At 37.3% G+C, this 26,319-nt stretch overlaps 1 long non-coding RNA gene across 5 annotated transcripts in view; it reads left to right on the forward strand.

Moving 5' to 3' along the window:
- Positions 1-26,319, forward strand: part of LOC147996079 (uncharacterized) — a 127,861-nt gene that overhangs the window by 94,392 nt on the left and 7,150 nt on the right. For 2 of the 5 annotated variants that reach the window (XR_015670869.1, XR_015670856.1), the window contains exon 6: positions 1,600-3,272. The exons of the other annotated variants lie outside the window; for them this stretch is intronic. This is a non-coding gene — a long non-coding RNA (uncharacterized LOC147996079). Of the gene's footprint in view, positions 1-1,599; positions 3,273-26,319 lie in introns of those variants that run through there. 5 annotated transcript variants of the gene reach the window in all.

Here is a 26,319-nt window from a genome sequence, read left to right on the forward strand (position 1 = left end):
TGATAAATTCCCAGGAGCAGATATTGTTATTTTTCTTTGCATGGCTATACCATTTATAAGTGGAAATATAATTATGGAAGATTAACTGCATTGTATGTAACATTAAATGTTTATTTAGGCATTGAAAATTAATTTATCCTAACCAACAAAATATTGCCTGCCTAGGGACTATTAGAATTTTCCAGCCATTGTCTGCATAAAGAACAAGGAGCAATGGAGAGTTGAATATTTGTCAGTGTCCTTCTATGGAGAGGTATACAGTTAGTGTTGAAGATTGCTACAGTCATTGTATTTCATTCATGTTAATCTAAGATAATTAACACATGTACAAAATGCATTGGAAATAATAAGTAATGGAAGAAAACTCATGAAGTTATTATATTTTGTATTGAATTATTATAGTTATTGTTGCTTTTGAATTTACAATTTATAAACTAATTATTTTAACTATTAAGTATTATAGTAATTATGTCAACTGTTGTAAATAATTAATATCGTAAGCCACAATAAGTAAAATAATTATAAATATAATTATAAAGTTGTTCTGGGTCATAATCAAGAAGAAAATACCTTGTCTACTCAACTCCAGTCAGAGAACTCTGGAATAATTTATGGAAGTGTATCTTTTTATGAACTCATAGAGCAATATTTTATGAGAAGCTCATTATTGATTTACTATTAGAACATGATTGCTGTCATTGAACAAAACTGCAAATCGAGTCCATCAGGCAGTATTCCCCAGGTATTATTATTCCCTTCTCTTCTGTGAAACTAAAATGGCACACTCATTATTCTGAAAGTTCACAAAATAAACAACAAATAAATTTGTGAGTTTCTGAGTTTGCTTATATTCAATTTTAGAATGATTCATTTACTTGATTACCTTAAATTTCAAGACTATTGATTAGCCTAGTTAAGAAGACATAGAATTACTTAGGTCAGCTTCCAAATCGCAGCTACCACATTGACCCTTCAGGCTGCCACAGCCTCTGCAAGTGAGAAGTTACCTCATTGGCTTATATGGCAAAAATCGTATATATAATGTACAATTATGTACATATTGTATATACTATATATCATACATCCAGTATATATTATATATAATTGTGACTATTTCTATGAATTTTATATAAGATATAATGACAAAGATTTTTCTATTCCTCACTTTGATTCATTAAATATTTATATAAAGATTTTTGATGGGCATAAAGTGACTGATAGATGATAGATAGATAGATAGATAGATAGACAGACAGACAGACAGATAGATCGATCACAGATAAATGTGGAAAGGTAAAATTATGTGCACTAATACCATTTTCGACATTGCTCAGTATTCACATATTCAGATCCTTCTAGGGCCTGTTGTTAAGCAAGTAACAGAAATGAGAGAACTTGAATTTGAATGGATGTGATCAACATAGCATGACTGGCTCTAAAGGGTAGGACAGAGAAGGTGAGCTCTCACCTATTCTAAGTCACTTTCCCCTGTCAGTTGCCACGCTGAAAGTATATTGGAGTTTCCAAGAGTACCCGGAATTTGTGTTTGCTTGACTTTTTCTTAACGTGTTCTGAGGTTTTCTTTTTTAATCCAAACAGGACGTGATTGATTTCTAGAGATGTTGCTATCCGATATGTGTTACCCAATATCTTCTGCTCCAGAAGGTGGTTAATCCAAAGGTATCCTGTGGACTTTCTCTTCAGGAGGAAATGGACAAGGCATGGGTGGAGAGCTTTGCAAGAACTGGAGCAACAGCTGGAAACTAGTAGGAGGAAATAGGAAATAACAAAAGAACCACTTTAGAGGGAAGACTGTGGGGTAGTCAGCCAACAGCAGAGAGGACTAAGGAAGAGGCCCATACTCTCATACATGAGCTCTGGAAGGGACCTAGGAAAAGAAAGAAAGAAAATTTTCCCCTGAGAATTGAAAGGAAATGCATTTTCCTATTTTACAGTTTTGACTTCAAGTATCAATGAATATGTTCCTATGAAAATAATAACAGAACTTAGGTCATAGAGAGAATCCCACCAACCTAGAGACGTGGAAGGACGAAAGTGCTAGCTTCTGATCATCCTATTTACGATTCTGTTGAATTCTTGTGAAGATAATGGGCAAGGTAATTTTTTTTAAATCTAGGTTTTTTTTTATTTAAAAAATAGTCATTTAACAGTAACACTTTTAGCCTTGAAATAATAAGATTTTAGTCATCATTAGACAAAAATCGTGTTGAATGTCAACACTGTCTATTTTCTCCATGTCTTCATATTTGTATGCAGCATTTGTCAGCATGGCAGCCTTGGACGATGATAAAGTGCATTTTTCTGCTTGGGTGGTTAGCCCTTTCATTTTTTACAAGTGACAAAATAAAAATCTGCTGAAGAGTGAACATGCTGCTTTCACTGTGTCATCTCAGCCCTGCGGGTCATTTTATTATAAAAATGTAAAAATCCAGTCAATTTTATTTAATCAGCTGAAAAGGAAAAGTGTTTCCAGGTCATTAATCAAGTGCTCCTTCTCTGTGGGACTTGTCTCTTCAGAAACTACCATATGAATCATTAATAAAGCTGGCAAGACTTTTTTTTTTTTTGCCAGCAGGATTTTAAGAAACATGGATGTTATTAATATAACAGAAGTAAAGTAATTTTAGATCAACAAATAAAGACTTCTGTAGCCATCGCCTACAGAACAGTGCCTATGTTATTAAAAGCATTAATTCTTTACTTTCTAAACATTTAATTGTTAGAAATGTTGGGAAATTTTCAGCTGTTTAGACTGTATATGATTACATATTCCATAATTATATGTTTTCTTGAACGTTACCTAACCTTATATTTACAGCAAACTTTTATTATATCAATTGATCAAAACATAATGAGACAGTGGGAAGAGATAATTACCACTGGATGTATAATAATAATAATGATAGTAATTAAACACAGCGAACTGCATTCATAAAATGTCAAGCTTGTGCTTAAACCCTTAAAAGCAAGTAGTGCAAAGGACCTTGAAATTCCCTCCTGACTTTTGCCTCTTGTGTTGATATTGGTTCATGGGGCTCTGTTTTGAAAAGAAGTCTTGATTTATTTAGAGGACCTTCTAGTGCTTAACTAGGGACTCTGAAGATCATGGCAAATGAAGTTTTAATTAAAACTAGTCCTTGCGGAGCAGTAGAGGATGACTCGTGACTTTGAAAGACTTTGAATCTTTCTTCTATGACAAGAATAATAGACATCGAAAACTTACAGCTTCATTAAAATTTCTGTATTCCTTCGAATGGTGAATTATTTGTGGGAATTAAGTGGCTATTAGCCATAAAGTACAGGATGACCATGCTACAATCCAAAGACACAAAGTAGCATAACTGTCTTCTGTGAGCCTTCATCCAGAAGCTGATGGATACAAATGCAGAGATCCACAGGCAAACAAAGTTGGGCTCTGGGAGTCTTGTGGAAGAGTAGGGGGAACCAATGAGGGGCCTGAGGGTTCAAGACCATCTTAAGAAGACATGCAGAGTCAACTAACCCGGGGCCATGGAGGCTCACAGAGACTGAACCACCAACCAAAGAATATGCATGGGCCAGACCCAAGGCTCTTACACATTTGTAACAGGTGTGCAGCTTGGTCTTCATGTGTGTACCCTAACAACTGGAGCAGGGGCTGCCTCTGACTCTGTTGTGTGCATTTGGATCTATTTCCCACAGCTGGGATGCCTTGCTGGGCCTCAGTCAGAGAGGAAGCACTTAGTTCTACTGCAAGTGGATGTACCAGAGTAGGTGGGTACCCATGGGGAATGACTCTCCTCAGAAAAGAGGAGGGGGAAATGGGGTTATAAAGAGGGATTGGGAGGGAAGGAGGAAGGGGAACTGAGATCAGGCAGTAAAGTGGGTAAATTAATATCAAATTTATAAGGAATAGATCAATAAATATCATCTCCAAATTTTCTCATTGGCAGTGCAGAGCATTATTCAATAATTTGTAGGAAGTTGTTGTTTTGGGTGGTCTATAGATGAAAACTTATTTTCTATCAGATTATGTTTCAAGATCTATCATAAATGCATTTGCTTATATTCAAACTCCTAGAGATTTCTTTTAAAAACAGCAGGATGACTCATTCTTCTTATTACATGATCATAGTCTCATATTTTATATATGAACGGAGCATCCATACGGGGTGCTCATTAAATGCAGAGGGCACACACATGTCACCCATTTCAGTGTTGTTTTAGACACTAGTTGAACAGTACATACACACAAAATTACAAATAATTCAAAAGAGTCAAAAATTTTTCTACAATGCAATCACACTAATAAGCAAATTCAACTTAGACGTTTTTTTTTTTTTTTTTTTTTTTTTTTTTTTTTTTTTTCCTTTTTTTTTTTTTTTTTTTTTTATTAACTTGAGTATTTCTTATATACATTTCGAGTGTTATTCCCTTTCCCGGTTTCCGGGCAAACATCCCCCTCCCCCTTCCCCTTCCTTATGGGTGTTCCCCTCCCAACCCTCCCCCCATTGCCGCCCTCCCCCCATAGACTAGTTCACTGGGGGTTCAGTCTTAGCAGGACCCAGGGCTTCCCCTTCCACTGGTGCTCTTACTAGGATATTCATTGCTACCTATGGGGTCAGAGTCCAGGGTCAGTCCATGTATAGTCTTTAGGTAGTGGCTTAGTCCCTGGAAGCTCTGGTTGCTTGGCATTGTTGTACTTTTGGGGTCTCGAGTCCCTTCAAGCTCTTCCAGTTCTTTCTCTGATTCCTTCAATAGGGGACCTATTCTCAGTTCAGTGGTTTGCTGCTGGCATTCGCCTCTGTATTTGCTGTATTTTGGCTGTGTCTCTCAGGAGCGATCTACATCCGGCTCCTGTCGGTCTGCACTTCTTTGCTTCATCCATCTTGTCTAATTGGGTGGCTGTATATGTATGGGCCACATGTGGGGCAGGCTCTGAATGGGTGTTCGTTCAGTCTCTGTTTTAATCTTTGCCTCTCCCTTCCCTGCCAAGGGTATTCTTTTTCCTCATTTAAAGAAGGAGTGAAGCATTCACATTTTGATCATCCGTCTTGAGTTTCGTTTGTTCTAGGCATCTAGGGTAATTCAAGCATTTGGGCTAATAGCCACTTATCAATGAGTGCATACCATGTATGTCTTTCTGTGATTGGGTTAGCTCACTCAGGATGATATTTTCCAGTTCCAACCATTTGCCTACGAATTTCATAAACTCGTTGTTTTTGATAGCTGAGTAATATTCCATTGTGTAGATGTACCACATTTTCTGTATCCATTCCTCTGTTGAAGGGCATCTGGGTTCTTTCCATTTTCTGGCTATTATAAATAAGGCTGCGATGAACATAGTGGAGCACGTGTCTCTTTTATATGTTGAGGCATCTTTTGGGTATATGCCCAAGAGAGGTATAGCTGGATCCTCAGGCAGTTCAATGTCCAATTTTCTGAGGAACCTCCAGACTGATTTCCAGAATGGTTTTACCAGTCTGCAATCCCACCAACAATGGAGGAGTGTTCCTCTTTCTCCACATCCTCGCCAGCATCTGCTGTCACCTGAGTTTTTGATCTTAGCCAATCGCACTGGTGTGAGGTGAAATCTCAGGGTTGTTTTGATTTGCATTTCCCTTATGACTAAAGATGTTGAACATTTCTTTAGGTGTTTCTCAGCCATTCGGCATTCCTCAGCTGTGAATTCTTTGTTTAGCTCTGAACCCCATTTTTTAATAGGGTTATTTGTTTCCCTGCGGTCTAACTTCTTGAGTTCTTTGTATATTTTGGATATAAGGCCTCTATCTGTTGTAGGATTGGTAAAGATCTTTTCCCAATCTGTTGGTTGCCGTTTTGTCCTAACCACAGTGTCCTTTGCCTTACAGAAGCTTTGCAGTTTTATGAGATCCCATTTGTCGATTCTTGATCTTAGAGCATAAGCCATTGGTGTTTTGTTCAGGAAATTTTTTCCAGTGCCCATGTGTTCCAGATGCTTCCCTAGTTTTTCTTCTATTAGTTTGAGTGTGTCTGGTTTGATGTGGAGGTCCTTGATCCACTTGGACTTAAGCTTTGTACAGGGTGATAAGGATGGATCGATCTGCATTCTTCTACATGTTGCCCTCCAGTTGAACCAGCACCATTTGCTGAAAATGCTATCTTTTTTCCATTTGATGGTTTTGGCTCCTTTGTCAAAAATCAAGTGACCATAGGTGTGTGGGTTCATTTCTGGGTCTTCAATTCTATTCCATTGGTCTATCTGTCTGTCTCTGTACCAATACCATGCAGTTTTTATCACTATTGCTCTGTAATACTGCTTGAGTTCAGGGATAGTGATTCCCCCTGAAGTCCTTTTATTGTTGAGGATAGCTTTAGCTATCCTGGGTTTTTTGTTATTCCAGATGAATTTGCAAATTGTTCTGTCTAACTCTTTGAAGAATTGGATTGGTATTTTGATGGGGATTGCATTGAATCTGTAGATTGCTTTTGGTAAAATGGCCATTTTTACTATATTAATCCTGCCAATCCATGAGCATGGGAGATCTTTCCATCTTCTGAGGTCTTCTTCAATTTCTTTCCTCAGTGTCTTGAAGTTCTTATTGTACAGATCTTTTACTTGCTTGGTTAAAGTCACACCGAGGTACTTTATATTATTTGGGTCTATTATGAAGGGTGTCGTTTCCCTAATTTCTTTCTCGGCTTGTTTCTCTTTTGTATAGAGGAAGGCAACTGATTTATTTGAGTTAATTTTATACCCAGCCACTTTGCTGAAGTTGTTTATCAGCTTTAGTAGTTCTCTGGTGGAACTTTTGGGATCACTTAAATATACTATCATGTCTTCTGCAAATAGTGATATTTTGACTTCTTCTTTTCCGATCTGTATCCCTTTGATCTCCTTTTGTTGTCTGATTGCTCTGGCTAGAACTTCAAGAACTATATTGAATAAGTAGGGAGAGAGTGGGCAGCCTTGTCTAGTCCCTGATTTTAGTGGGATTGCTTCAAGTTTCTCTCCATTTAGTTTAATGTTAGCAACTGGTTTGCTGTATATGGCTTTTACTATGTTTAGGTATGGGCCTTGAATTCCTATTCTTTCCAGGACTTTTATCATGAAGGGGTGTTGAATTTTGTCAAATGCTTTCTCAGCATCTAATGAAATGATCATGTGGTTCTGTTCTTTCAGTTTGTTTATATAATGGATCACGTTGATGGTTTTCCGTATATTAAACCATCCCTGCATGCCTGGGATGAAGCCTACTTGATCATGATGGATGATTGTTTTTATGTGCTCTTGAATTCGGTTTGCCAGAATTTTATTGAGTATTTTTGCGTCGATATTCATAAGGGAAATTGGTCTGAAGTTCTCTTTCTTTGTTGTGTCTTTGTGTGGTTTAGGTATAAGAGTAATTGTGGCTTCGTAGAAGGAATTTGGTAGGGCTCCATCTGTTTCAATTTTGTGGAATAGTTTGGATAATATTGGTATGAGGTCTTCTATGAAGGTTTGATAGAATTCTGCACTAAACCCGTCTGGACCTGGGCTCTTTTTGGTTGGGAGACCTTTAATGACTGCTTCTATTTCCTTAGGAGTTATGGGGTTGTTTAACTGGTTTATCTGTTCCTGATTTAACTTCGATACCTGGTATCTGTCTAGGAAATTGTCCATTTCCTGAAGATTTTCAAATTTTGTTGAATATAGGTTTTTATAGTAAGATCTGATGATTTTTTGAATTTCCTCCGAATCTGTAGTTATGTCTCCCTTTTCATTTCTGATTTTGTTAATTTGGACACACTCTCTGTGTCCTCTCGTTAGTCTGGCTAAGGGTTTATCTATCTTGTTGATTTTCTCAAAGAACCAACTTTTGGTTCTGTTGATTCTTTCTATGGTCCTTTTTGTTTCTACTTGGTTGATTTCAGCTCTGAGTTTGATTATTTCCTGCCTTCTACTCCTCCTGGGTGTATTTGCTTCTTTTTGTTCTAGAGCTTTTAGGTGTGCTGTCAAGCTGCTGACATATGCTCTTTCCTGTTTCTTTCTGCAGGCACTCAGCGCTATGAGTTTTCCTCTTAGCACAGCTTTCATTGTGTCCCATAAGTTTGAGTATGTTGTATCTTCATTTTCATTAAATTCTAAAAAGTTTTTAATTTCTTTCTTTATTTCTTCCTTGACCAGGTTATCATTGAGTAGAGCATTGTTCAATTTCCACGTATATGTGGGCATTCTTCCCTTATTGTTATTGAAGACCAGTTTTAGGCCGTGGTGGTCCGATAGCACGCATGGGATTATTTCTATCTTTCTGTACCTGTTGAGGCCCGTTTTTTGACCAATTATATGGTCAATTTTGGAGAAAGTACCATGAGGAGCTGAGAAGAAGGTATATCCTTTTGCTTTAGGATAGAATGTTCTATAAATATCCGTTAAGTCCATTTGGCTCATGACTTCTCTTAGTCTGTCTACATCACTGTTTAATTTCTGTTTCCATGATCTGTCCATTGATGAGAGTGGGGTGTTGAAATCTCCCACTATTATTGTGTGAGGTGCAATGTGTGTTTTGAGCTTTAGTAAGGTTTCTTTTACGTATGTAGGTGCCCTTGTATTTGGGGCATAGATATTTAGGATTGAGAGTTCATCTTGGTGGATTTTTCCTTTGATGAATATGAAGTGTCCTTCCTTATCTTTTTTGATGACTTTTAGTTGGAAATTGATTTTATTTGATATTAGAATGGCTACTCCAGCTTTCTTCTTCTGACCATTTGCTTGGAAAGTTGTTTTCCAGCCTTTCACTCTGAGGTAGTGTCTGTCTTTGTCTCTGAGGTGTGTTTCCTGTAGGCAGCAGAATGCAGGGTCCTCGTTGCGTATCCAGTTTGTTAATCTATGTCTTTTTATTGGGGAGTTGAGGCCATTGATATTGAGAGATATTAAGGAATAGTGATTATTGCTTCCCGTTATATTCATATTTGATGTGAGGTTATGTTTGTGTGCTTTCATTCTCTTTGTTTTGTTGCCAAGACGATTAGTTTCTTGCTTCTTCTAGGGTATAGCTTGCCTCCTTATGTTGGGCTTTACCATTTATTATCCTTTGTAGTGCTGGATTTGTAGAAAGATATTGTGTAAATTTGGTTTTGTCATGGAATATCTTGGTTTCTCCATCAATGTTAATTGAGAGTTTTGCTGGATACAGTAACCTGGGCTGGCATTTGTGTTCTCTTAGGGTCTGTATGACATCAGTCCAGGATCTTCTGGCCTTCATAGTTTCTGGCGAGAAGTCTGGTGTGATTCTGATAGGTCTCCCTTTATATGTTACTTGACCTTTTTCCCTTACTGCTTTTAATATTCTTTCTTTATTTTGTGCGTTTGGTGTTTTGACAATTATGTGACGGGAGGTGTTTCTTTTCTGGTCCAATCTATTTGGAGTTCTGTAGGCTTCTTGTATGTCTATGGGTATCTCTTTTTTTAGGTTAGGGAAGTTTTCTTCTATGATTTTGTTGAAGATATTTACTGGTCCTTTGAGCTGGGAGTCTTCACTCTCTTCTATACCTATTATCCTTAGGTTTGATCTTCTCATTGAGTCCTGGATTTCCTGTATGTTTTGGACCAGTAGCTTTTTCCGCTTTACATTATCTTTGACAGTTGAGTCAATGATTTCTATGGAATCTTCTGCTCCTGAGATTCTCTCTTCCATCTCTTGTATTCTGTTGGTGAAGCTTGTATCTACAGCTCCTTGTCTCTTCTTTTGGTTTTCTATATCCAGGGTTGTTTCCATGTGTTCTTTCTTGATTGCTTCTATTTCCATTTTTAATTCCTTCAACTGTTTGATTGTGTTTTCCTGGAATTCTTTCAGGGATTTTTGCGATTCCTCTCTGTAGGCTTTTACTTGTTTATTAATGTTTTCCTGTGCTTCCCTAAGTGTGTTCATGTCTTTCTTGAAGTCCTCCAGCATCATGATCAAATATGATTTTGAAACTAGATCTTGCTTTTCTGGTGTGTTTGGATATTCCATGTTTGTTTTGGTGGGAGAATTGGGCTCCGATGATGGCATGTAGTCTTGGTTTCTGTTGCTTGGGTTCCTGCGCTTGCCTCTCGCCATCAGATTATCTCTAGTGTTACTTTGTTCTGCTGTTTCTGACAGTGGCTAGACTGTCCTATAAGCCTGTGTGTCAGGAGTGCTGTAGACCTGTTTTCCTCTCTTTCAGTCAGTTATGGGGACAGAGTGTTCTGCTTTCGGGCGTGTGGTTTTTCCTCTCTACAGGTCTTCAGCTGTTCCTGTGGGCCTGTGTCTTGAGTTCACCAGGCAGCTTTCTTGCAGCAGAAAAGTTGGTCTTACCTGTGGTCCCGAGGCTCAAGTTCGCTCGTGGGGTGCTGCCCACGGGCTCTCTGCAGCGGCAGCAACCAGGAAGACCTGTGCCGCCCCTTCCGGGAGCTTCAGTGCACCAGGGTTCCAGATGGTCTTTGGCTTTTTCCTCTGGCGTCCGAGATGTGTGTGCAGGGAGCAGTCTCTTCTGGTTTCCCAGGCTTGTCCGCCTCTCTGAAGGTTTAGCTCTCCCTCCCACGGGATTTGGGTGCAGAGAACTGTTTATCTGGTCTGTTTCCTTCAGGGTCCGGCGGGGTCCTGCCGCTCCTGGGTCCTCCCCCACGGGAGCCCAGAGGCCTTATACAGTTTCCTCTTGGGCCAGGGATGTGGGCAGGGGTGAGCAGTGTTGGTGGTCTCTTCCGCTCTGCAGCCTCAGGAGTGCCCACCTGACCAGGCGGTTGGGTTTCTCTCTCACCGGGTCTGGGAGCAGAGAGCTGCTGCGGGCCGGGATCCGCGGGTGGGGGAACTTAGACTTTTTTGGAATGAGTTTTTTCTATAATTTTTTCTTAAGTCTAAAAACAAAAAAGTATGTTTTGTGGTTACTAAAATAGTAGTCACAAAAATTGAACAATTGATCTGTGGATCATATTACAGCAAAATCTGACTATAATTTACTTGAAAACAAATGAAAATAAAACATACAAAGGGGTGATTTAAAAATAAACATTAAATGTAGATGTAGTAAGGTTTTTCTTGACAGATTAGAGATGAATTCATCCCGTGAAGGGAGTGCCTAAGGATGTGGCATCCAATTTATGATGTGACAGCATATAGAAACATATTTAAGCCAATCTTCAAGCAAGAGGGGCCAGGACATACTTACTGAATCAGGTCATAATTGCATTGAGTCATATGGGACATTATCTATGAGAATTAAAGTGGGAAGTGAACAGAGATAAACCCTGTATATTCAAAGCTCCAAAATATGAAAAGCACTGTTGCATGAGCAGATTCAAGTAGTAGTCAAATTAAATATTTTATGAGAGCACTGATTATGTATATGGCAAGAATATTATGCCATATATTCATGGTACTGTCGTTATGCTCTCTTCTTTAAAACTGTCTGAATCTATTGCTGACCCAGCAAGGGTTGGGGAAGAGACTACAAGTTCTGTGAATGCCAAGCATATATGTGTCCTGAAGAACTTTGGATACCTAGGATGCCATCTAGAAGGCATTAGGTTTGATATATGGAGCTCTGTGAAAGAATTAAGTGGACATACATAGATAAAGTAGGTAGCTGGGATGTGAAGAGGAGGGCAAGACAGATAAACGTAGCTTCTGAAGTAGGAGGTTATGTCACAAACAAAGAGCAATAAACTAAGTGGCCATCAGTTTGAACTACATTAACTAAATGAATTTACGATAGACAGTTTAGAGAAATCTCAAAAATATAATATTAGTTTCCATTTTATACATATCGTCTTGGCAACTATAGAGGGAAAAGAGATTTATTAACTGTCGTTACTGGAGTACATTGGAGCTATGCTCCAATATCATAGAGGTAGCCTCTGCATTTCCTTGTATACAATAAACTCGCCAATGGCAGCATTAACAGCAATGTAGAGAGAAGCTGGGCAGAGGCAGATACTACATCCTTCTGGATGTATTCGGCCTTGCTCTAATCTTATGCTCATGGCATCGTTGTTCAAATCTTTGGGCTAATGGAGTGGTGTTTGTGCCCATAATTTTATTTCTTTTTTATTTAGAATTTTTCATGAAGATGAATTAAAAATTGTTTAAGGGAACTTTTGTTGCTGCGTCTGCTCACAGTTGGCTTTTTATACGCAGTGTATTATTCACTCAATAATTCTCAGTTATTGAACTGAACTAATTCCCCATGGCAAAAGGTCGCATAAGTTATTAGTCATTTACTAATCAAGTTTATTTTCTGCCTTCTAAATGCAGAAAATTTGTCTTAGTTTCTCATTTACTTTTATAAGGTAATACTCAATTGTGTTTAATTCTTATAACCACACAGGATGCACATCATCAGATAATGAAATGAAAATGAGCTCTGTTCTCGATCTTATCTCTTCCTGAAATCCAGGAATCTAAAATTTAGCATGACATTTTAATACACAAAAGACAGATAGACATGTACATTGTACAAGTTATGTGGTAGGTTTGACAGAAAAAAAGAATTTGAAAACATTCACTGCAGCGTGAATCCACAATTCACAATTTAAATACTTAAAGAAATTTGAAATTTTTACTTCTAGCAACTTCAACTGTTTGAAAGTAAGAGAGGCTAAAACTCAAATTGCTTACTATTCTTATAGTGCTATGGTCTATATCACACACACACATACACACATACACAGATATACACACTCTCACACACACCTGACATGATAAGCCATGATAAGCAGTGGTTGGTAGATTTTAAATATTCTTACTAACAAAGTATATGATGTAACACATACACCAATTAAATTACCTTAATCTAGTAATTTCTGAGTGTACACATAGTTCAAAATATCATGCTATTGAAATACACACAGATAATTTTCACTTAACCATAAAATATATTAGTTGATAAAAGTAATAGAAAATAATAAAATGCTTTAATCTTTTAAGGATGTGGTTATTTTGCTTAATTGTTATCTCACACTTAAAACTTATTATCTGTGACATTACCATTTTTTTACAAAAGAGAAACACTGAGAGTTTTACTTACCAGTCTGAAGATTGCAAGTTTAGCCATCCCATGCAGGTATACATGTAGATACTAAGACCCTAGAAATTCAACCATGTGACTAACTAAATAATTGGGACATCAAGTGAAATGCATTTCTTTTGTCATAAGACCCATTAGGCCTAATTTTTTTCATATGTACTTTTATGGAGCAAATGAATAAAGGGATCTGAAACAACCAAATTCTCTAGTCAGGTGGGACAGAGAAGTGGAATGAAGCATCCAATCTCTCATGGGTCGGTAGCACTATCAGAAGATATTTATATCCTGATAGAATAAAAGAGCAGAGAGCACTAGATCTTTGTTTTACGATTATTAGGAATACAAAAGAGAACATAGTTTTGGTTTTGTAATATGCATGTAATATGATGTGGTGCATTAATCAGAGAAAGGAAGCATTGATAGTTGCCATGGAGATGAATTGGTAGGTAAAGGTGACTGCCTCCAAGCTTGGTGATCTGAGTTTGATCACTGTGACAGCCCACCCTTTCCAACACACCACATGAAGGAAGGAGAGAAGCAAGAAACGTTCTTTTACTTGTCCTCTGAGTTCTGCCCATGTGCCACTGCCCTTCTCCCTAAAATAATTAAAATATCAAATGTAAATATATTGTTATCTTCGATTTTCTTAGGAACCACCAGATTGATTTACAGAGTGGTTGTACCAGTTTGTAATCCCACCAACAATGGAGGAGTGTTCCTCTTTCTCCACATTCTTGAGAGCATGTGCTGTCACTTGAGTTATTGATCCTGGCCATCAGATTAGTATGAGGTGGGATCTCAGGGTCATTCTGATTTGCATTTCCCTGATGACTAAGGATGTTCAACATCCTTTATGTGTTTCTTGGTCATTTGAGTTCCTCTATTGCGAATTCTCTGTTTATCTCTGTACCCCATTTTTCAATTGGTTTTTAGGAGTCTAACACCTTGAATTATATAATATATATGATACTGGCCCTCTTTGGATAGAGGAAGATCTATTAGTGAAGATCTTTTCCCAATCTGTAGATTGCTGTTTGGTTCTATTGACAGTGAACTTGCCTTACAGAAGCTTTTCGGTTTCATGAGGTCCCATTTGTTAATTGCTGACCTTAAAGCCTGAGCCATTGGTGTCTGTTCAAGGGAATTTACCTTGTGTCAATGAGTTGGAGGATATTTTCTCTTCTATTAGATTCAGTGTATCTGGTTTTATGTTGAGGTTCTTGATCTACTTTGGCTTGAGCTTTGTGCAGGGTGGTAATGAATTTATTTTTATTCTCATACATATAGACCAGCAGTTAGGCCAGCATCACTTATTGAAGATGCTTTCTTTTTCCACTGTATGGTTTTGGCTTCTTTGTCAAAGATCAAGTGCCCATAGGTGTGTGGGTTTATTTCTGAGTCTTCACTGACTGACCTGTCTGTTTCAGTACCAAAACCACGCAATTTTTATCACTATTGCTCTTTAGTACAACTTGAAGTCAGGGATGGTGATTCCACCGAAAGTTCTTTCATTGTTTTCGCTATCCTGGGTGTTTTGTTTTTCCACATGAAAGTTGAGAATTTATCTTTCCATGTCTTTGAAGAATTGTGATGGATTTTGATGCAGATTGCATTGAATCTATAGATTGCTTTTGGTGCGATGGCCATCTTCGCTACGTTTATCTTACCAATCCATAAGTGTGGGAGATCTTCCTATTTTCGGTCATCTTCAATTTCTTTCTTTAGGTATTTGAAGTCCTTGTCACACAGATCTTTCCCTTGCTTTGTTATAGTTATACCAAGATATTTTGTCTTATTTGTGGTTATTGTGAAGGGTATTATTTCCCTAATTTCTTCATTTCTATGTGGAGACCCAGCTATACTCCTCCTGGGCATATACCCAAAAGATGCTGCACCATTCCACAAGGTCACATCCTCTACTATTCATTGTAGCCATATTCATAGTAGCTAGAAGCTAGAAACAACCCAGATGTCCCTCACCTGAAGAACAGATATGGAAAATATGATTCACTTACACAATTCAGCTATTAAAAATGAAGGACATCATGAAATTTGCAGGCAAATAGATAGAACTAGAAACTATCACCCTGACTGAAAATGACATGCATGACAGGAGCCTAGCATGTCTGTCCTTCAGAGTTTATATCAGCAGCTGACAGAGACAAATGGAGACACAGTCAACCATTGGACTGAGATCAGGGACTCCTACGGACGAGTTAGGAGAAGGATTGAAGGAGCTGAAGGGGATGGCAACCCCATAGGAAGGCCAGCAGTGTCAAGTAACCCTGGAGCACCCAGAGACTGAACCAGCAGCCAGAGCATATAGGGGCTGGTCCATGGCTCCCAACACTTATATGGCAAAGGACTGCCTTTTCTGGCTTCAGTGGGAGAGGAGGGGCCTAGTCCTTTAGAGACTTGATACTCCATGGAAGGGGGAGACCCAGGTAGGTTGGTAGGTTGGGGAGCACCTTCTCAGTGGTAAAGCAGAGGGGGAAGGGGTGACTGGGAAGAGGCAACATTTGGAATGTAAATAAGTAAAAATTAAAATGTTTTAAAAGAAGCCTCATTATAGTTAGGCAACACTGATGATATTACCAGGTGAGGGAAAGAATGAAAATGTATTATAGTTCCTAATAATGATTATGGAAAGTTGATTTTGGGGTGTTGCTTACTTCCAAAACTAAGCATTGACCTAAGGGGACATCTGTCTGGGGAAATGGGTAGAGAAGCATATGAGACATGGCTAAACTGACAACATCATAGCACATAATTTGAAACTACATCCAATGTGGGAGTCACAACCAGCATGTCATACCACTGAGTTGCCTCAATTCAAACATCAATCTCATCTAACAACTACTAGTATTTCACGAATTTTATTAGCACTAAAGTGTAGTCACTGTAACTCAGTGGGGGAAAGGTCATCTTCTTTTTTGTATTCTCCCATGACAGGAGCATTCCCTTATTCTTGCTACCTACTAGCTCCCGATATGCTCTAATTTTCTACTATCTCCTTCTTGTGTACCAACTAATAATTTGTTTCCAACTATTATGTCTTCCTGACAGCTTCGTCAGTACAGCAAATCTCCCCTTTTCTTCTCACTGCCATGTCAAAGACTACCTATCCTAGTCACCCACAATTCTCCAGTCCGTGAGAAGAGGGGCACGAAGGTGACTTGTTAGAGTAGGGCTTTAGTTATTATTTCAAGACAGCCTTTAATTGAATCTCTGTCAATGTTAAGTTGACTGGTAACTTTGTTCCAGTGCAATTATTCAATCTACGATCTCAGTTTCTTTTCTTTCTATTTTCTTCATAACAACTAATCAATTTTAAAGCTAAGCAATTTTACCTGTTATATTTACCTATCTTTTGCAACAAAATCATCCAAGGTAGATTCTCTACTTACATTATTTTATTGTTTACTCTCTTTTTTTCTCATGTCTATCTAGGCTTTACGATGGACTAGGAAACATCATCATGTGTAAATTGCCTTCTACATATAATTAATAAGAAGAAAACAATTACATGCATTCAACTGGCTGAATTTAAAAATGTGGCACATAAATTACAGATTCCATTTATTGCTCAAACTATACACAGAGGCATAATGATGACCTTGTAGAAAAAAATGAGACCCCGGTAAATTCACAATATGAAACACAAGCAATTCTCAAAAGAACTAGGGGATATCTCTATTTACTGGTATAGAATGAACTTCAAGATGTGTTTTTAACATAAAAACACTATCCCACTAGTAAAATGGCAAGAAATATTAAAATGTGCATGCATTCATTTATATTACCAAAATAAAATGATGAATGAATAAGCTAAAATATAGTAAAATGTATCATTTATAGGAAGACTTCAGAAATCCATAACAGAGGAAATAAAATAAAGGCTTCTGGGTATGTAGATTGATCCAACTATTTGATTTTGCTTTGAATTATCTTGAGTGGTATTGAAATTTGAACATAGGGCCTCATACGTGCTAGGCAAGTTCTGTACCACTGATCTATATTCCTAGTCTTATCTTTTTGATTTGGCATTGTTATATGTTCTATAAAATAAAATAAATTTAAAAAGAAACCTGCAAAATTGAAATCAATCAAAATAACTAAATTGAGTTATGTAATAAATCTTTATAGAAGCTACCAAGTGAAAGAATTATTGCAGACTATTTACAATTTTCTATATTTAATCATATAGCCGAGTGTAACATGAAGGGAGACAGAAGTAAACAACAGAAAATAAAGTTGGTTCAAACCTTTTAAGCTCCATTTAAATACCCTTATTTTTAAGGTATTGATCTGAAAATATCATACACAAAATATAGGGTAATTTTAATATAGCTAGAACTAAACATCTTATATAAAACAAATATGGTAAGCAATCATATTCTTTTCCTTATGACTCAGGTAAATTTATTTTTTTCCTTTTTAAAACTTATTTATATACATTCCAAATACTACCTTTCTTCCTGGTCCCCCTTCCAAGAGCTCTTCATGCCATCCCACCTCTCTTTTGCCTACTCGATCCCCCATCCCATCCCTCCATCCCCCTTCCATGGTACATCAATTCTCTACAGGATTAGGGGCATGCTGTCCTGTTGAGGTGCCTAATCCTGCAAACAATCATATTCTAACCTGCCGGTTTGTTAGTAAACTCCTTTGTTGGAAGGAGCTAATAATGAACTTTGGATTCTTATAAAATATTACATTTATATAGAAATAGTGTAATATATATATGTATGTATACATGTCTTAAGAACATAGGACATTTTATTGGTGTATCTGTGTATGTGTGTGTGCACATATGTATGCACGCATGTATATTCATGCGCAAGTGGGGATGAGAGTTTGATGTTATGGGTTCTTTACTATCTCTCTTCACTTTAGTTTTTGATACACATCTCCAACTGAATGTGGAACTCATTGATTCTGCCAAACTGATGTTTTAGCCACTGATATCCTTCTGTGTCTACTTCCACAGCAGATGTGAACACTGCATCTGACTCCTTTACATGGGTGCTAGAGAATGAACTCAAGTCTTCATGATTTGTACAAGCTCATGATTAACTGAGATATGTCCCCAGTCCCATAAATACAATCTAATATTTGAAGTCAAACGATCAGTTCAAACTCAAGATTTTCCCACGAAATTTGTAGATCTCCATTTCTGTCCACTGAAAGTCATAGAATAAAGTGACAGTGCCATTCTAATAAACAATCTTTATGCCTAGATTTTAGCTTTGGAATATCATTTCGACTGTTGAGAAGCCAGGAAGATCCCTGTGGATCACTGGCCAACAAGTCTTACCTTCCTGCCTACCAAGCAAACTTATGGTCAGTGAGAGACCCCAATTCTTAACAAGATGAATGCACAGTAAGATAGATAGATGGGCAGGTGAACAGATATATTAGATATATGGGTATATGGATGGTGGGTACATGATAGATGATAGATAGAAAGATAGATGATTGATAGTAAGTATATAGATAGATAATGATAGTAAATAAAAAGATATTTGGTACATAGGAAGAGATAGAAAGATAAATAGATAGATAGATAGATAGATAGATAGATAGATAGATGATAGATAGATGATAGACAGACAGACAGACAGACAGATGATAGATACACAGATAAATAGATGTGGATGACTTGAGACAATGGAGCAAAGACACCCAAAGTACTGCATAAGCATATGAACACATATACTCATACAACACAACACACTCATACACCACAACACACACACACACACACAGAGAGACACACAGACACACACACAGACACACACAGACACACACAGACACACACAGACACACACAGACACACACACAGATACACACACACATTATGGAACATTTAGCTACAGAAATAAATGTAGCTTTGTAAAGTTTCTGCCTATGTTAATTTGTGATTCTCTTCCTCTGTTATTTTCTGTGTCCCTGTCTGTCTCTGTCTCTGTCTCTGTCTCTGTCTCTGTCTCTGTCTCTGTCTCTGTCTCTCTCTCTCTCTCTCTCTCTCTCTCTCTCTGTGAGTGTGTTTAATTCCTGAACGTGAAATAGAAATAGAAGATTTAACAAAGAAGCTTTCTTACCTTTGTGATTATTTATTCTATGTGATAAACATCTGAAAGATGATCTGATATCATCAAAGTCTCCCACCTCTACAATCTCCTGACCACCAATGTTTGTTTTTTTCTCCCAAAACTCTGCCTCCGGGATCTAGCAAAATGAATCTGAGTGGACCTTCTCCCACTCCTGAGGTGATCTCACTGAATTCTTTCTCATTAAGATCATAATAGAGTTGGAATTTCTGTCCTTTAACTTATGAACAGATGTCTGGAAGTTTTGAAGAATTCTCCGTTCTTTCTCGCATAAGAAGCCTCTCCTTAAGCATGTGTGGATCTAGCATTTCAGGAATTGACACCTTTATCCATTATTCTCGTTCTCTCCTATATACTCTGGTCCACTTCCAAATCATTTGCATTCCTACATATTCGAGAATCATGTTGGCGATTATTGGGTTGGTTCAACTTTTTCCTTTCAGAACTTAGTTCCACATTCCTCAGTATCTCATGATGGGCTGTTCCTCATCACCTTCAAGACTTCACTATGTAACCCAACAGCAAGAAGTTAAAAGTTTACTAATTTCTATTATCTGATATTAAAAATGTGACTGTATAATGAACAATGAAGTGGTATTATAATCTTATTAACCTTGGCAAGTTTTTTTCGCTAGCATATTATTAGGAGAGAATATTATATAAGAGATACTAAGTTTGGGTTAATATAACTTTGAGAAGAAGCATTCCCTGAAACTGTCACCCCATTTTGCAATATTTGCTCAGAAGTTAAGTCTCTATAGACTCCCGGAACCACTGGTAGATAGATACCAGTGCTCTCCGCACAGCAGACTAGTGATTAATTCCATCTCCATTCTCAAAAGAAGTGTTTTTAGTCAATCATGGCACTTATTATTTAAGTAGTAAATGATACCTTTTCAATCCTGGTAAATTTTATAATTTATCATACTTGTCATAATCTGTATTTACAGACCATTTAAACAACAGCCAACAATGCATTCTTTAGAATGCAAGCTTTTATTTTGCTTTTAAAATAAATAGGTGTGCATGCATCCATTTGTGCAAGCACCACTTGCTCCACTTCGTTGCTATTCCTGTGACAGCAGTATGCAGGACTATTCTTTACATGATTATATTCTGATGGGGAGACAGCCAAACAAAAATTGTCAGCTATTTCATATCTTTTTGAAAGCTATTTAGAAATACAAATTAACATCTAATGTGAAGATCTATAACTATGGGAGAGTAATGTGCTGTAAATATATGTTTTATTTTCTCAGCTTCTCAATGCTTCTGACAAAGCATAATGAAACTTGCATGCTGAATTTCTTAAAGGTAGATGGTATGTATTTGTAGAATTGACATGTGAATTATTACATTGTAATTGAACTGTCCTATAATTAAAATCATGGATAAAGGAGGCTTATAACATAAGACAAAACCTTCATTTTAAATATTTAAAATAATTCCATTTCAATTAAATCATTTCTTAGCTTATAAGCTAAGAAAAAATATACTGGACAAAAAAAATAACTGACTCATCTCTCATGGTCTTATAGGTCTCATGGCTCAGCTTCTGATGACCCTAATGTGAGCTGGAAGGTGCCTCAACCTTGTTCTTTTTGGATGAAGGAAATGAGAATTTCTAATAAAGACAAATCTCATTTTTTCTATTTGTTTATAATTGTTAGCCTTTTAATGGGTGTAATTTATAAATAGCAAATCATTAATATGCTGAGTAGTTCAAAGAGCTTTTAAAGCCACTTGAGAGTGGTGTAAGAGAGTTGTTCTTGTTTACTTGCTGTGACAAAGGACTGAAGGGAACAGTAGCTGCAAACACCTTGGAAGAAGCATTGCACACTTATTCCTGCTTTCTCCACATGTGTGGGTTGTTGTTTTTCAAAGAGTGGAGACTTTAATTTCCTGTCTGTATAAAGACAAGCAGAATTTTCTTATTTCTAGCAAATACAATCTGGATATTATTCTCAAAACTTAATGCCTTCAGACAATGTCAGGGAGCTAAGATTTAAGGATCTATACAGTTTACAAGTGTTTTATGTAATTACCAGTATTGTACTGGTATGACCAGATATCAAGTTCTACTAGGAAAACCAAGTATTTTTTGTTCACTGCTAGATAATACTATCATGTCTGTGTCAATTATGAGGACATGACATCAATTTGGATGTTTCTTTTGTATATGACAATTTGTATAGGTCAATTCTTTTGTACATGACCATTATAGATGCATCCTAGGTATATTCCTTATGTCAAATTTTTTTCCTGTAGGGAGTACTTGTGAATTCCTAGGCTTTTAAAATATTTTGAAGAACATGAATGTTTTTTAATGAGCAATATAAAAATTAAGTTTCCTTGGTATCTAGTTTTGAGATGGGAAAACAATCTTGAATACACAAGAGCACTCAAGCTCAGAATCATGTTCTCAGGTTTGTTGATTTCTGTCACCTTTTGATATTACAAGATTAAGCCAACTTACAAAGGTTTTCATATACCTGCACTCCTCACACCCATCTTTGCTCTATTTTAATTAATTTCCTAGACATAACTAGAAGGGGTCAATAGAACTTCTCCTAGCTAACATTCCATAATCAAAAGATTTTCATGACTTTGTATTGCTACTAGGACAAAGTCCAAATCCCACCATGTATGGCCCGACACTTGCTCTTACCTGGTTTTCGATTCTCTCTGACGAGTACGTATGTGCCCCACCCTCACCCCTTCGTCTTTGCTCATCAGCACTGACCTTGAGACTTGTGTGCCATATTCCTTCTGCTTGGAATCTGTTTATGCATTCCTTTTTTAATTTGTTCTCACTAACCTTTACCACTTGTTTGTGTGTGTGTGTGTGTGTGTGTGTGTGTGTGTGTGTGTGTGTGTGTGTGTGTGTTTGTGTCCCCGCATGTGCAGGCACTTTAGTTAGTCTAAACTTCCTATATAGTTGAAGATACCCTTGAAATTCAGAATGGTCTTTTCCTACCTCCCAAGTTCTGGGATTATGGAAGTCTGTGGCTACGCCTGGTAGAGTGTTTGCCTGGCAATCACAGAGCTCTGAATTCCATCCTGCCATTAAAATACTCTACCAAAGAGACCTCCCTGCTTCAGCATCTGAAGCATCAATATTCTCTGTGGACAAGAAACCATGTCTTAATCCATGTAAATGCACATCATGATTGTACATGTTTTGTTTCTTGTAAAAATGATACTCAGGCAGGTCAAGTCTCTAGTCTTTACTATAAAGTTTTGTGACAGGCTAAGACAGTGCAGACATTTCTCCATCACATATTCTTGCTGAGCCCAAACCAGGTTTAACTAGATTTTGATCTCCTTTATGGGGAATCCAATGGAAAATTAACCAACTCTATTCTAGGGACCTTGGGGTCAAGGTGCCCTAGCTAACTCAGCTTAGCTTCTGTCAAACTTCATGCTTATGCTAAACCTTTTCCCGAAGCTTCTGAACTAGATATCAGAATGTGGTTCTAGTGTTTAAAATTTTTTACCCTAAATACCCAGAGCTCTACTTTGGTCTTAAACACCTTACTGTAGTCTCAGATGGCACAGTATCCCTCTGTCTTCCTTCCCTTCCCTCTCTTCCTGCCTTTAAAAATAAAGAACCAATAACATCTTAAAGTACTTCTTTTATAACATCTTGACAATTTTTGTAACAGATATCTCATGATAGCCTATGTGGAGAGCACTTGATATGAACTGGAAACAAGAATTAGAGTGGAAATGTATGGGTAGGAAATTACATAAAAGGATTAATGTTATGATAAAAAATGAGTAAAAAGAAATTACCAGTGGACATTCTTCCCCTTAGAGAGTTGTGTACAAACATTTCTGTTCATGCAAACAGATGTTTCACATGGCCATAGAAGAAAGCTTTACTTTGGACATTGCTATACTGGGAACACCTTTAAATATATTATGGAAATATTGAGTGAGAGAAACATCAGTATAAGAGAGTGTGACAGAAATTAAAATAAGCTTTATGGAAGCCAAAAGAGGGTATTGATGGATATTCTCAATTAAGCAGGAAGCTCAGTAAAATACCCATATAAAAAGACAACTAGAATTTGTCAACCCTTAAGTCAATTATTATTTTGGGGAGAACTTTTTGTTTCTCTGAGAAGAATAAACCAGAATTAAGTAAATATGCTTTTTCAGTCAAGCAAGCTTTTATATGCAAATACCATAGACTGAATGACTAAAGTAAGATCTGGGATCTGGAGCCTGGGACTTCCAACCCACTCATTCTAGAGCAGATTATTTTGACTGAAAGAGTTAGTTGCTCATTTCCTGATGTTGTACGGACTTTCTGGAAGTGGGTGTGTATGAGGAGATTCATTTATTTTATGGGTCTTCTTATCTACAAAAGTGTGCATTCTTCCATGGGAGAAATGAAGAATGGGGTATCCTATTCATAGTGTTTCCCATTTGTAGTCTAAATACCCATCAAGGACTTGTATTCTAGTCCTTTCACATTGAAAATTACATTGAGGTGTGTAAAATTTCAACAGTCAAGAGCATTTAAGCTATAACACCTGGTCAATTATATCTTAGACTCTATTGCTGAGTTCACTGTCTCTAATCTAAACTTTCCGTTTTTCTTTATCTCCAGCCTCACCTTGTCTGTATTACTCTAATATTGAATGGTGGTCATAACCTAGATGGAAGATACAGTACATTTGATTATCCAAACATCATTACTGATACAATAAAGGAGAGAATGGTTGCGAGAATGAAGAGCCTTTCTCCACTCACCTGTACCACAATTATGGTTTCCTTTCTCATCCTCTTTTCAAGTTAGCCCCTTCGCTATTTCTTTCAGCCTCCTCACTATTTTCTCTGTCATTTAGTCTGATCTCTGCCTTGACAAATTTAAAAATATATATTTATTGACTTTTATTTTATGTGTGTTTTGGTTTAATCCATATATGTGTACAATGAACCTGCCTGGTACATGAGGTTACCATAAGATAGAGCCAGTTTCCCTAGAGCTAGAGTGCCAGATAGTTGTGAGTTGCCATGTGGGTGCAAGGAAGTGAATCTGGATCCTCTGCAAGATCAACAAGGGCTCTTAGTTCCTGAGCCATCTCTCCAGCTCCACGGATATATTCTTAAGGGAAAAACTAGAAAGGGGATAATCTATCCCTACAAACAAAAACTAAAGGAGATCACCTATTAATTATTTAGTTTTTAAAAATTATCACTGTTGGTTCAACCCAAAGTTATTGCTCACCTGCTGTGTATTAAGCAAAGTAAGAGCAGTAGAGAGATTCACATGCACAGAGTACTGTCGCAACATGTTGCAGTTTTTACTCTAGAGCAGGGTTCTCAACTTTCTAATGCTGCAACCCTTCAATACAGTCCCTCATGCTGTGGTGTCCTCCCATCATAAAATTAATTTCATTGCTACTTCCTAACTGTAACTTTACTACTGTTATGTATTAGAATGTACGAATCTTTGTTTTCTGATGGTTTGTGGTAACCCCTGGGAAAAGATTACTTGATGCCTAAGGTGGTAGTTACCCACAGGTTAAGAACCAATGGTCTAGAGTGACCAGAAACAGAGGCCACAGAAAAATTGTGTCCAGCTGTAGCGCACAGCTGCAGGGGAACATACACACAGTGGCAAAAAGGATGTCCTACTGGGGATATTAGAGCTCTGTCTGAAAATAGTCTAGGTCTGTCTGATCTCTAAACTTTAATGTGCTTTACTGTCTGCTAAATAATTAAATATGTTCCTCAGCAATACTCAGACACGTGAAATACGTCTCATAGCTGACACAATATTCAGCAGAATTCCCTGAGTTTGTCATTGTTAATAAATCCCCCAATGTTGGATCCTAGTAGGAACTTAGGAAGTACTTTTTCATTCATTAAATTTTCCTTCCTAAAACAAACATGCGCACAAGCACACAAGCAAACATGCGAACACAAATACACATCCACAAATGTGCATGCGCACAAACACACAAAAGATTCATTTGTGTTCCTATTTTTCATATATTACACTCATGCTAACTATATGGCACCAGGTAGAACATTATTTGTCAGATCTTAAACAACTTAGAGTTATTACTTGTTATAATAACATATACACAAAGACCCAGCCAAATATTAACACAGCATTGCAATGTGGCCTTGGGGAAAAATAATTATCCAATTTAATACTATTGTTTGCCAATTGTTTTTAAAGCGATGATTTTAGTGTATGTAGATGTGTGTATGACTGTATTTGTAAGCTTGTTGAAAAAGCAAGGAGTTAAAAAAATTGATTACCATTACTCATGATTTTAACAGCAGCTCTTAAGGCTGATTATGCTTTGGACACCTTAGGATGTCAATCCTCCCCTCAGGCAGTCTGCTGTATACCGGGGAGCCAAGAGGAAATACCTTGATTATAAAGTTATCCAGGTTATTTTCAAATAATTGCAAGTAAACAGGAAGCAGGGAACCGACATTCTCAAATATTAAAAGAAAAGAAAAAAAGATAAAAATTAAAGCCCTATTGTTTCTGTGATTTTTTTTCAAAGTTACCGTAGCAATTACTGCTTGTTTATTCAAGGGCTGCTTAATTTTAACAAGCAAACTTTCTTTCGCTTCTGCTTGCAGAGAGGTAGCGCCTATCTGTGCAGCTTGGAGAGTGCACTGCACAGAGGCTCGCCATAAAATAGAGTGCACATTTCATTCAGGGTTAGTCTACCCACTCGATCCTCTGTGTCTTGAAATAAGATGCACCTGCTGCTAAGGTCAGACGACTTCGATTTATAATGGTGGGAAAAAGCCTACAGAGCTTAATCTAAGTGATAGCTCGCCATTTCCCCTATGTTTAAGGCCTGTCTGTGGGAGGATATTGACATCCCTGTCAGGCCTGCATGTTCATCTGTGACAAGAAGACAAAGAATACAAAACCACATGGAAATTCTCTACTTAGTCTTGACTATCTCATCACCAGAGTGAAGTGTTCAAACTTCAATTTTATAGGCTTGACAGGCACTTTTAAGATGAAAACTTACCAAGGTCTAACATTTAAAGTGTTTAATCATAAAAGATAGACTCCGTCATTTAAGCTGATTAAAATACCTATATTTATGTCAAAATACTTCCTACTATGCACCCTGTTTTCTCAGTACCCAACAAATTGTTGGCACTGAGAAGGAAAACAACTCAAGATCATTGCTTAGTCTTAAACTAACTC

Source organism: Rattus norvegicus, chromosome 2 (genome assembly GCF_021556685.1).
Source record: "Rattus norvegicus strain SHRSP/BbbUtx chromosome 2, alternate assembly SHRSP_T2T, whole genome shotgun sequence".
In the NCBI taxonomy this organism is placed as follows: Eukaryota; Metazoa; Chordata; class Mammalia; order Rodentia; family Muridae; genus Rattus; species Rattus norvegicus.